We start from the raw sequence: 14,587 nt of genomic DNA, 5'->3' as shown, positions 1-14,587 counted from the left end.
TTCCTCATCTTGCCTGTTGGCTGTAAATTACTAGTGGTCTATGTGTGTTTAGAGTTGAATTCACTCTCTCTCCCCTGTTGCAGTGGTGTTGAAGAAACTCTTCCTTGCTTATTTAAATAGTCAGATGGAAATTTTCTTTTACAGTATGGGGAAAATATTGAACAGAGCCATCCCACCCAAGCAGTAGGACTCTAGCTTGAAACTGAGCCCCCAGATGACATGCACACCCCCAACTTGAAGGTGAGATGCCCCAGTTTCTCCACAGCTCTGTGAGCATGAAAGAGAGAAAAACCACATTTGTTATATGCCATTGAGTTTTAGGAAGGGGTATTGTTACCACCAGTGACTCACTGACATAGATACCTGTTGTATTGATGATGATATGAAAGAAACAATTTTGCTTCTTGATCAAAATGAAATTGAAAAAACTCATTCTAGGGATTTCCCTATGAAATGATATTAAAAGGAATGATCATTATAGTTACATTAAGATATATATGGATGCCCGAAATGAATAATATTTTTGAGTAACATTTGTTTAGTGAGGACTGCACAATCCGCCTAACACCTTAATAAGGGAATTTTGTGTAAAATCTTTAATTCTCAAAAATGTTGGATGTTTCAACATATATTTTATAAGATAGGGTCTTTTGATGCATTATAATATTGGACATTTGACTAGATATTCAATGAAAGTGGTTCTTTTGAAGTGCCTTAAGTTAAAGATATAATTTATTTGAATTTTATTTTGGTAAGAGTATAATCAATCAGATTACAAACTAATCTTGAGTAAACACCTTAAACTTATTTGGTCCTGGGCTTTGCTTTAGTCAGAAAAGTGTAACAGTAAAATAAGTGTATTATTTTATAATTGTTACCAGCTCAGTAAGTTCATACATGGACACAAAGATACATAATGTCTGATCCTAAAGAGTTATATAGTATGGTTAGGGAAAAGCAAGAACAGACTATATAGAGTAAAAAAGTAAATCAAAATTACAAAAATTATCTCTATTTAGTTTAGAAAGATAAAATAAGAAAAGCTACTGGTGAACTTAGCTGGCATGAAATTTTCTCTACATTCACTAGGGTTGGTATTATACCTGGAATTTTAATACATCATAGTCAAACTACATTATTGATATGTCTCCTTAATGAACTGCCCTTTATTGAGAATCCTAGTTCTTACATTCTCAGATCAAAAGAAAGGTACATTCTTATATTTGAAAAGCAAGGTTATTATATTTTCTTCTAAAAACTTGTTAGGATTTCATACTGCTTAATAAGTCAAAAATAATGAGTTTCTAATTTTTTTCTCTGATGTGTTATGTCATTAATTGTGAACCATTTTTCTATTGTATTTATTGTTCTCACAACATAAGTAAAAGGATATTCAGGAGACTAAAAAGCTGTTGGTGAATGCTAATATTTTGAAGATATCTTTACGTATATTGTATATGATGGAAAGGATATTTTATATTTTTGTAGTTAAATCTATACTGGGAAATTAATGTAGGATACTGATAGGTGTTTACCAAAAAGAAATAAGAAAATAAAACTTGCTGTCTATGATTTTTACATGTTAAGGGAGAAAATGTTCTTAAATATAGTTTTAATGTTCACTGCTATTCAGTTCTGCCACATTGTCCAAAGTTTATTTTTTCCCATATGTCAGAAGTTTAGCACTAAACTTTATATTATTTTAAATGTTTATTGTATGTTTATTCTAAAATGTAATTTAGAGGGAAGCATGCCCTTCATTCACAGTGTAAGCCATAGGATTCACATAATGAACAACTTAGTGCAGATACTAACATGTTCAATATTTTAGACATACATAGGAGACTTTAACACCTAGATCAAAATTGTTTTCATATGCAGGTTATTTAGGTGATGCTAATTAGACTAAGGTGATGCTAATTAGACTAATAATTACATAAATTATTTTTATATGTATTTTGGAGTATATTCCCAAATTCAGACACTTGACAATCATTCTTCCTGATCTCATACCATTAAGTATTTATGTTCTATTAGCAATTCTGCTTTTCTCTTTCGGAGTATAAATCCCTTTTTCCTATCCTGTTGTGCATAAGGAATTATTTCTAACTGCAAAATTAATTGCTTTCCTTATTAACCTAAAATTTCCCACTATCTTAAATCCTAGGATATTTACTTTCTTATTCTCTTTCCTCCTTGTTGTGTACATTGTCTTATTTATTTAAATTATACAAATAAAACATGAATTCATAGCCTTAAAACGTTACAACCAATTCTGTTTATCCTAACTTCCAAATCCCATTCATTCCATTAATCAGAAACTATTGGTTTTCTGGTCGTTTTATTACTGATCTTGTTTTCAATATGGTCTTCAAAATATACGGCCTGACTTCATTAGTTTTTCTTGAATGGTGTCATAATGTAGATATTATTCTGCAACTCACTTTCTCACTTGCAGTGCAAGTCCTAACTTGGCAGTGCAAGTACATAATAGCTGTATAAATATTTCTCTAAGGTGTAAACTAGGAAGTTGTCTTTTAATCAAGTGCATTTTATGTATGAATAAGTGCAGTCGTGTTGCTCTCCAGTGTAACTGATGAACATACACTGTAGCTGGTTCTTTTTGAGAATACCCACTTTCCCATCACATTGTTAATATTTGATATTATCAAACAGCATAATTTTTCTTATGTGATGTTTGAATAATGCTATTTGTATTGTTTTAATTTACTTTTCTCTATTTTTCATGAGACTGAAAACATATCTCTTTATTCATGTTTTGCATTCTTATTACATTGTCTGGGCAACAATTAGAAATTAAATATTGTTGAAAATTTAATTGAAAAGCTTGTAATATTTCATGAATAGATATTATTTATGCTATAATTTTCTTATGACTATGAAGTTTATCAGCTTTGATAAAAATCCTTATACTTCTGTTTTTTAGCAGTCATTTGTTTGATTGCTCATTAGGGTACAGAATATTTATTGCATGGCAAATGCTATTTTTTTGGCATCAGTGGAGATGATCACATTGTTTTCCCCTATAATTAAAATAGTGAATTACATAATGTTTGCTGATACTGATTTATCTTCATTTCCTTATTGAAACATGGTGTGAAATATAGGTTTGCAGGTACCTATCTTATGTTTTCATATTTATTATTTGGAATATCAAATGTCTGATTTCAGTACCTTCACACATAAGTGATTGTGATGAATATGCATATACAACACCCAAACCCCCCCTTTCTTTGAGGGCAAAGGAGGACAATACATGAGAGGTTAGATAAAGATCAGGGTACAAAAGGGGCATAAAGGAACTCTTCCAATGAGTTTTTGGGCACTAGAGTTCAAATTTATATCTATTTATTCCATCAGCATATTACCAGTGCCTCTCATTTTAATTTTAATGTGAATCACCTAGGGATCATGTTAAAATGCAGGTTCTGATTTTATGTGTTTTGGGGCCTGAGATTCTAAATCACTAAAACCTTCCCAGGGGATTTCTGTCCTGCTGTTCTGTGAGAACTTTGAGGGGCAGGACACTCACTGTACTCCCATAATTTAGAAAAAATCTTAACAGAAATGTAGGAAATCAGGAAGGGGTAGATAAGAGCAGCATGAATCTAGGGGGACCTTTGGGGACAGAAATATTAACTCATAGATTCTGGATGCTGACATTTCGACATTGGGAAAGAAACTGGGAGACATGGTAACAGGATTCTTTAAAGAAGTATGCTGTTAAGGAAAAACTGTGGAATCAGAGACAACTCTCCATCCCACCCACAGAACATGTGTTCCTTTGAATGAGAGGAAGAATAGAGCTTTGTGTTCTTTAGTTATAGTGTTTAAAACCTCATGCTCTAAAATATCCTAAACCTAATCATTGGAATATACTACAGTGTACAGAAGAAACCAAATGGCAGTGCTGCCTTATGAGTAAATAATACCAGCCACTGGTAAAAAGATCAAGATAGGCAAAGGAATTACTAATGATAATTATTTCTTATTTTTGTCTTCACTGAATGCCCTTTGCACTCAGAATCACTACTTGATAATGTATTTAACTTCAGTTTTCCTATGTTTATGAAAAAAAAGTCATTGCTAGTATTATTCTGACAATATGTTGATAATCTCTTCTTTAAAATGAACATATCACTAGACTATTTTTTTAATCCTTACCTGAGGATATGTTTATTGATCTTAGAGAAAGAGAGGAAAGCAGAGAGAGAGAGAGGGAAGAGAGAAACATAGATCAGTTGCCTCCCATCCATGCTAGACCAGGATTGAACCCACAGCCTGGGTATTTACTCTGACTGGAATCAAACCAGCAACCTTTTGGTGTATGTACGGAATGACACTTCAACCAACTGAGCAACTTGGCCAGGGCGAGATCACTAGAATTTTTATGAGAACCTTAACTATACACCTAAAGCACATTTACTAAAATATCATTCAAGGTAGTATCTATAGGTGGGATCACTTCATAAATTATACAAGTGTCTAACCACTATTCTGAATATCTAAAACTAATATAAAATAATACCTAATGTCAACTGTAATTGAAAAATTAAAAATATGGTTAAAAAAATAAAACATCCTTTAATGTCTCCTACATACACTGGGCTCCTAAATTAGGGGGAGGGCATTTTTAATGACAATAATAATGCATGAAGTTTTCATGTTGAGACACTGCAAGAAAACTATGTATAGCAAGCTCCAGTTTACTAACAGAGAATCTGAAGTGTGTTTATAAAGAAACAAAATGATACAATTTAAAACAGCTCTGACATCTATCCAACAGAAATGTTTCCTAAAGATACTCCATGTCTTCAAAAGCCCACAGAGGCCTTGATCTGCAGGAGTCATGGTATCTGAAAAGGAACTTTAAGATAGCATAGTGAAACATGATATTGGCACCTCTGCCTGCTGGGCTAATCTCCCCCAAACATACACCCTGAAATCTGCTGCCTTTTCTGTGAGGCTGGGAGAGAATCCCCGTGCTTCAGATACCTAGACTGACGTTTCCCAAATTGGTCATATGTTAAATTCTCCCAGTGTCCCATCCCTCTGAGTCGTCATATGATCCATTCCATGAATAGGCTCACCTGTTCTTTACCAGCCATCACAAGAACTCCTTCCAAATATACTTAATCCTGTATGTGAGAGAGAAAGGTGATGAAAATAGGCATAAGGTCCTTTTGATGAGACTTGTGGTTTCTTTCTCAAAATTGTTCAAGTTTATCTGTGGATAAATTTTCTTTATTCTACCCCTCTCTTGTGTTAGGCTCTCTGTTGTTTTTTTTTCTTTTCAAAATGATTATTTCAAGTCAATTCTTTATTCTAGAACATTAATATTGCAGCTGTCTACTGATAAAACATTATATACAGCTGTCTACTAGAAAAAGCTAAGACCTTCTTTTGCACTGATTGTTAATTTGATTTCAGGTAACTGCTGTTCTATAATTTCAGTGAAGTTGTCTGCCAGAGGGGAAACTGAACCCCAACTCTTTTACTCACTAGTGAGAGGAAGAAGCTATCTGATCATTCTCTGCTCTGATCTCATCTATACAGTGAGGATAGTACCATCTTTCTCATAAGATTTTTGTGAGGACAAAGTAAAGTAGGGTGATATTAATACAGAGTTGGTGGCTTATCAGTTGTCTCTTGTCTTTCTGTCATCTGAGGTGTTAGAGCAGTTTTTGCAGATATGTATCAATGAGCCTGGGTTGGGTGAACTCTCCAAAGATAAAAATCTGAGGCATTCCACAGTGAATATCTAGTGGAGTAATATAAACTACATGTATTTGTTTAATTAGATGACCCTACTGGACTAATTCAGTTCACCATTGATTATATTTTTTACCCAAAATATCAAATTAATCTGCTACTTAGTTCTCCCAAAAACTTGAAACTAAGTCTGTGCCAAAGAGTGAGACTTCAAAGTTTTAAGGTTTATGAAGACAGTGGTGATATCTGTATTTGTCACATTAATGTATGAATGTGAAATGGAATATGTTGCCATTATGTTCCCTATAGAGGTTGAAAAGAATGAACAAATGCATGGAAACTTATCGGTGGCCAATTAGACCATTTCCTAACTAATGCCAATTTTTTTGTTGTCTTTTTTATTCACTTAAAAAATGAAATTATTTTTCTGTCCAAATGCAACTCAATTTGAATTTAAATGAAAATCAACATACATTTAATATATAAATAAATAATGGTTTGACACACTCTCTATTAGGATTACTTAATACATAAAGGATATCAAAGCCCAATTTTAAAATATGCAATTTTTATGAGATATACTGACAATGAACACCAGAGGGTGCACATACTTAGAAATGAATCCAATGAGGGCATCTTGGAAAATGATTTTAGTGCTCATGCAGAAACCAAAAGGACCAGTTATTGATACTTCCAAATTGTTGTATGAACACAATAATTTATAACTAAGACTTCCATACTAATATTCCCATTGGTAGAATGAAGTTCAATTTCATCTTAGTCCAGGCGTTACTTAATAAGGTCACCAGCACAAACCCTTCAACACTTTTTGTTTTGTTCTCCATTTCATGTTATTGCTCTGTTCAGAATATTATCCGTCATTACTCCCATTATCTTTTTGTGTCCAAATTTTACACAATCAAAGCCATGGTTCATATTAAGGCTTTACATTTTCTAAAGCATTTTAGAATCTTGTGTTTTTTAAGTATATTTTCTTTTGCATCAAAAAACATTGCACCTTGCATCCCATCATTTTTAATTCCAGTAGCTTAGTATGAGGAATTTGAAAATCAAATTATTCTATACTAAATAATATAAATGGAAAGGTTCACATTACATGTCTTACTTAACATAATTTGAACTGAGATATACACAGAGAAAGTCAGGGTTAGGGGCAGAGAGACACACAAAATATGGCAATTAGCCACGTCCTTAAAGTAACTAATAAGTAAATGATAATTAAATAATAGATCATGAGATACAGTGAAGCAGATTAGAAGGTACCCTACTAATTGTGTGAAGGGTAGACAAGAGTACAGCCAAGTCAACGTCACAATGGAGCCCTAAATGTGGCAATAAACCAGGCTGCTGAGAATAGAGGCTTGTTCTTTTTTTAAATACAGACCAGTTCTCAACATTGTGTTATGCTGTTGAATTACGATTTGATTGCTGAAATCATTCCCCATCTTTCTGACTTTTCTGTGTATAAATTAAAATCAGCCTTTATTAAATATGATAGTGAGAGCTTGTCTCTGTTCCTAAATATTTAAAAAATAATGCCGGATGCTGCCTTCGTCAGAGTTTTCCTGAGTGCCTTAAACACTGGCCTGTCAGCACCACTCACCACAGCTCAGTGTTACTGTTTCTTGTTGTATTCTGTGGCTCCATAAGCACCTACATTTTCTTCCTACCTTATTGGGCATTTGTTCTTAATCTAGTTTGCTAGTATATCCAGTATATTTAGTTTGCTGAAGTATCCTGTTCTATCAGACTCTAAAAAGTGAAGATTTTCAGGGCTTGGCCAAGGGCTGGATTCTCCTTTCAGTCTAGATTCTATCCCGGGACAGCCCATTCACCTGAATGGTTTTAATGTCGTGGGCATCATGAGGAAGCCGATTTACATCCTGGAGTAAGCTTTCCTCTGAGCCAACTGCCTTCTTATTATCTGTGCTTGGAAGTACCATATAAATATCCGCATGAATATGTTGTCAGAAAATTTTCTGATCCCTGAGTCAGACTCTCCCTTTCCCATTCCAAACCCACGATCCTTCTGCTCGTCTTTCCCAAAGGAAGCATTTTCTTCACCTCCCCCGCAGCCCCTTGTGCCAGTGTCCTCTCCTGCCCAATGTACTAAAATAGCCACCTAATTCCTGTTCTCTTTCCTCCAACTCATCAATATATAGTAGCCGGAAGCAAATTTAGTAGGTATCAATCTCGTTATGTCAGTCTACTAAAGAAAATATTTAGTGACTTCCTTTGTATTTTAAACAAAACAGAACTCTTGTGTTGTGACCTATTTGGTCCTACCTGACTTTCTCCTGCACACAGTCCTAACCTCATTCTGTCACTCTTGGTAGGTCACTGTAGTCCAGCCACATGGAGATTCTTCAGTTTCCAGAACACTCCAAGCTTATACATTCAGGGCCTTTAACAAGCTCTTCCTCAGCCTGTAAAACTCTTGTCCTAGAAGTTAGAATTGCTGGCTTCTTCTCATTCTTTGGCATTCAGCTGAAAAAATGGTTCTTCACTGATGCATTTCCTAACTACACCATCTACAAGTTCCTTGGATTATCCACAATCATAGTATTCTATTCATTTTCTTGAAAATTCTTACCGCCATTGTAACTTAGTTATTTCTTTGTTTCTATTCTACTTATTCTGGCCACCTTTCAACTCTAAACTCCAGGGAGCTGTCTTATTCATCACTATTTAGCCAATATCTACCAGAGTACTGAGAACACAGTATCAGTATCTAGAGTAAAGTGCCTAGAAAAGAGTATCAGAACATCGTAGGTGATCAATAAAGTGGTAAGATTGTGGACTTTGGTATCTGGACAATCTTGTTTGAGTCCTTGCTCTAGGACTTCTTTCACACTCTAGAGCATCTCTAATTTATTTCTGAGTGTTTTCATTTATAAAATAATGTGATATGATCTTGTGGACATGTTCTGCAGTGATATTTTTTATTATATCGGACTAGTAATATTACCTACCTTATTGGCTTGTGGGAGAATAAAATGATAGTTTACTTTACAGTAGTAGAGTGGTAACTAAGTAGTGCTCAAAGTGAGCACTCAATAAATACCTGCAATGGTGATGGTGGTGGTGGTGATAATGGTGATGATGATGATGATATTTTTAGGATAGGAATATGACAAGTCCTGGTGACTTTCTTACAAGTAAGTTGTAGGTATCAGGGTCTGCTTTCCAGCCGTGCTACTTATTGAGTCATACAGAGCCCTACACTTAGAAGAGCCATTATTAGTATAATATTCTGCTGTCACCATCTTGAAATTCTTAATAAATTTGATAAAAGAACCCTGCATTTTCATTTTACCCTGTGCCCCATAAATTAGGTAGCCAGTTTTGGTGGGTGTAATATCAAACTCCAATAACATTGTTTGTAATTGCTAAAGCAATGTGTGACAGGCATGCTACAATGAAGGCAATGTGGATCATATGAATAATCACTGCTTTCCTTTGCATTGGTAGCTATGCAGTTCATATCCAAATTTATCACTTAGTTCTCACAATTGTGCTGAAGCCTTTGGTAATACATTTCTGCATGCTAATATTGCTATAAGCTTTTTCTTCTCTTCTATTATTGTCATATTAACTTGATTTTCCTCCAGTTATATGCTTTTATAAGAGCTTTCTTTAATGCTCCGTGGAATGAGGCAATTGATAAAAATAAACATTGATTAATATGCCTTTCATAATTACTTTTTCATTTTTAGTTTCTAATATGTATGTGTATATGTACACATACGTACATGAATATATACATATATATTTAGACTGCCTCATCTCTCTAAAGCTTTTTAGCATGTAGAGAATAACTCTTTTAATTTTTCAAAGACACAAGTCACACAGGTCGATATGAAAGATTCTGATAAAGCTTGAGTTGATGGTGCTCTAGGACTGACCAACCCAAACCATAATCCATGGCTTAAATGAGAGAAAATAATGATTGTGTTCAGTCAGATCATCAGTTTGTCCACAATATATATCTATGAGTGAAAGGTAATTCCCCAACTAAGACATCTACTTTTTTAACTTAGTGACTAAGTACTCCCAGTGAAGCAGACTTCCCAGGATTCCCATGGAAGCCATCAAGCTTACCAAAGGGATCTATGACTCTTAATCTGTTGTCAGCATAGGGTGCCAATAGTACATAACAAAATATCATTTGTTTTATTTATCATTTTAAAAAACATTATTACCAATGTAGCATTTACTAAAGCAGGCATTAGCAACATTTTTCTGTAAAGGTCTAGAGAGTAAATATGCTTTGTGAGACAGGCTACCACTGTCTCATCTACTCAGCTCTGCTGTTGCAGCATAAAAGTGGCCATAAAGAATATGTAAATGCAAGGGAAAGGCTGTGTTCCAATAAAACTTTATTTACAAAGACAGATGGCTGAACAGTGGGTCACTGCATTGAAGGATTAATTAATCCCTGTATTAAGAATTTGCAAACTAAACAAGACAATATAAAAAATATATTAAAGGCAACTAAAACTTAAACATTTTTGTGTCTTGTCATTAGTCATTTGAGTAGGACATATATGTCTATTCTCACACTAGCCATAGCTCAGAAAAAAATTTTGGACTCCAGATTTAAAATTGAAAATAGGATCAACTTGTGAACTATTCAAGAAAATCCACTTCACTACTTTAAAGTAAGTAAAGCTACATTTGAGGCAGAAAACACGATTACCCAGCTTAATGGCACATCGTATTATCCAAAATTGGCTAGAATGAATTTGTCCAATTGCAAAAATAAACGCTACGGGAAGAAAAAAAGTGATTATTATTGAATCGCTAAAAGAAGTGCTTCAGGTTAAAATCAATTCAATGCAATTTAGTCACATCTTGTTTATTTGCATATATTCAGTTCTAAACAATGGCAATACATATATATAACTATTTTTCATGGCAAATACGTGAAAAACTGATGTCCTTATTAATAATTCCAGGTTAAAGTGTCACATGGCCTGTTACTGTGATTGCAGAGGTTATGAGAAATATAGCCAAAAAATGCAGAATAAGTGCAAGTCACACACACACACACCCCTTTTTTCTGTGAAGGAGATTTTTAGTAGGATTGGTATGGCTTTGTGTCTGAACTGGCAAGTGAAAGAATTTAAAAGATCCTAAAGATATTTCAAGGATTTAAATAACTGAGAATTATGTGAAAAATGAGGAACAATTGACAGTGAAATATGTGAAGAAAAGTTAGTTGGATTATGTAAAAATTGATCTTTACTATATATGTTTATTTCATTAAAAAGCACCTTGTTGTGGCTTATTGATTTCCATAAAATTATTTTCTAAGTTCTTTGGGTTTCAATTTTTTAAAGAAATGACCTGGTTATTAGCAGGCTTTTCTTAACAGAAATTTGATTTTCTTCCAGCTTCCCTCATTTGTGGCATATTTGAGTTGATAGTTTTTATTCAAGAAATACTCCAATGCATATTGCTGCTTCCAAAAGAGGTGTGTGTGTGTGTGTGTGTGTGTGTAAATGGGGAAATAGAAAGGGAATTCTAAAGATAAGGGATAAAATACATTATTTTTTAGATTTTAATAGAATAATCCTAGAGATTATATCTGTCACTTCAGTTTTGGTACATACATATATTCGATCAGTGACTTCAAGATTAACACCATCTTCTTTCACAGAGCCTGAAACTTACACATATTATATGTTGTAAAAGATACATTTGAAAACATTTTTATTCTCTCTAAGCAAAAAAAAAAAAAAACCCAACCAAAAAAAACCCACAAGTAAATAAACAAAACAAAAACAAAAACACATGGTAACTTCCTTTGATAGAAAAATTAATATGTAAAAGTAAATCTGAAAATTCTGTTTCATGCATGGGATCCCAAAATAAGTCTGAAAAGTTTCTCTCCTTCTGTGCTCTATTTCAGTAAATTTAGACTCGTCCAGAAAATATCTGTGCTTTTTTATTTTTATCTCTCTCTCAGTCTTACTCTCTCTTAGTAGACTCTAGTCAAAGATACTGCACTCAGAATATTATGTGAATTCACACTCTATTCCAAACACTTTTCTATAACATGACTGAAATTCAATATCCTGATGGACCTCCCAATCCCAATCCCAATCCCAATCCCAAGTCTATGACTATACTAAATAATTAGGTTTTATACTCAACAGACTATAGTTGTAAGTCTGTTGTCTGTTCCACTTATTATATCATTGACTTCCTTATGATCTCACACCTTTTAAATATTTTTCCTATGCATTGTAGGAAACCTGCATTATTATTTATAACCTGTTCCATAAAACCTCTCAGTAGAGAAGAATTTTAAAGAAATATTTTCATAAAGTGGTCTAGAAAAGGCAGTGTTAACATATTTCCTGATGAGGCAAGTATTAATGTTTGTCACTTAAATCTGCCCTGCCCTATTAGTGATGGAGAACTTAAAGATTTTTTTTGCAAGATAAGACAGTAATATCATCTTACTACCTTAAAGACACCCATTAGTCATGTCCCAGGCAAATTGAAATTTATGACTCAGACATAATTCTTCCAAATATGCCTGCTATTTATAAAAAGGCGGAGATATATGACTCAAAAATAACACTAAGACAGAAATAATTTTGCACTTCACTTTGCCACATTGACTTTCTTCTGGAATGTATGGCAAAGTCTCCATGTTTTATGAACAGGCTTTTGTCAATACTATAGATGTATATTTCCAACTTCTAAATCAAGCAAATCTCTAAGTCAAATAAAACAAATGATCAACTCCAGCAGAGGCAAGGGGAGATGTATATATATGAACTATGCATTAAAGATTGATGGAAAGCCATACACACTTTTAAATGTCCCACTGGTGACATGGACTATGCCTTAAAGAGAAGGTTAAGAATGTCACATATCACTAGAAAAATACTAAGTTGTTCTATTCATCTGACAGCCTCTCATTCCGTATGATCAATTGCGGAGGAACAGTGTAAATTTTTTGAGGGGTGGCAGAGAAGATATAAGCAGAATGTAGCAGAGATAAAATATGTATTTTTCCCAAAATGTGTACAGATATTGTCAAGAGCTTGGGAAAGAACAATACTTCCTGTATACTTGTTACTCACAATAACTTAGTATAAAATACCAAAATTTTGGGTGGGGTAATAATAGTACTTTCTTTTCTCTGTGAACTATCCTGTCTTTCAACTTAAATTATTTGGGATTTTTGCAAGCACCAAAGATATAAATGAAATATTTTCTCCAAGATACATCTTTGCCCTTGAAGAATGATCAAAGTTCTACTTATATGTTAACACATTGTTTGCGGGTAGTTTTCATCGAGCGCTCTACTACCAGTCAACGTAAAACATATAAATACGTTTCCCGCATACAGTGCGTTAACATTAAATACATTTTCAAAAACTCCAGTGGCAATAATTCTATCTTCAGTCCTGCCTTTTTAAATCATCTATAAAAATCAGAGATACCAATTTTTCCCCCCAGTGGAATATAAGCATTGCATTAGGTGAATATTAAAATGAGGATCTTAAAATGCACAGGTTTTTGTTACAATTAAATTATTTTCTTAATACCCCATGTCAGGTGTTGTCCAAAGGGAATTATTATATTAGAAAGAAAAACAAACAATTTGGACTTATATGTTGTTGAAAACCATCACCAATTTCTAATTGGGTGTGTTCATATTATACTCTTACTATGCTTCAAAGTAAAAGAGATTTTTGTCTTATTCCAAGAGCCCTAGGAAAAAATCCACATAAAAAAAAGGAGAGTGACATTTGTGTTCTGAACACTCTTCCCTTCCCTGTTATGAAGGGTAGCCTCAAAATGTTGTGTTTTTGTCATGTATTTCCCTCACAGATTTTTCCAGAAAGTTTAAAAATTGGGTCAGATGAACAATCAGGCATATGAGGGATGAGGGAAGCGCTTGTCTCTGTGTAAGCAGATCAGACAAAACATGAATTCAGTCCCATGCTACTAGCTGTGCTGCATCCACTCTGCCATTGTAAAAGTGGGAGTTGTAATTTAATTTGGCTTTAGTGTTGGATAGCATATACTGAATATGATTGCCACCTGAGATGCAGTTTATTCTCCTGCAGTTCCTGCTCAGAGACTCCTCATTTTGTCTGGACTGATGGTGTGCCCAAGCCACATATGATGCATATGATATTGTGTTGTGTCTGCAGCAATAATGACAGTCCTGTCACTTGTCAGTCCTTTAATTTACCCAACTCCTTTGTGGTTTGATGTTGGTGGGTGACCCAGATATGGTCAAAGAGATACCAGGGGAATTCTGTTGTGTAGATGCTTGAAAAGAAATGTTTTTCTAATAAAAAGGGACAGATGATAGTTGGTGATATTCACTCTCCACTTCATTGAACAAAGGTTCAAATGATGCCTGGAACTACAAGGCTCAAGTTCTGACTCTGAGGTCACATGCATTAGATCAAAACACAACTTGGGAGAGTGGGAAGCTAGATGAAAGTCTTTGTGCCCTGATGACACTGTTAGCAGCTGCATCATCGAGAGCACCATGATTTCTAGATTTCTTTCAAAGTAACAAAGATAACACCCTACTAATTTAAGCTTATTAAGTGGATTTTCAGATCTTTGCTGTTATAAGCATTCCCAATTCTCACAGCCCTTAGTTGGAAACAAAACAAAATGAGCTTTACATAAACGTAGAGAATTAAAAACAATGGTAAATCTTTATTTAGCATGGGTGTTACAATTTTATATCATATTCTTTTGGGTTCCTGGACCCAATTCCAAGGTGTATGTGTGTGAGAGAGAGGGTGAGGCTTCCCACACAACAACAAGCAATTCTCTTCTCAGACAC

The sequence above is a fragment of the Miniopterus natalensis genome, chromosome 3 (assembly GCF_054644295.1).
Source record: "Miniopterus natalensis isolate mMinNat1 chromosome 3, mMinNat1.hap1, whole genome shotgun sequence".
NCBI classification, from domain to species: Eukaryota; Metazoa; Chordata; class Mammalia; order Chiroptera; family Miniopteridae; genus Miniopterus; species Miniopterus natalensis.
Note: the sequence above shows the minus strand (reverse complement) of the source record.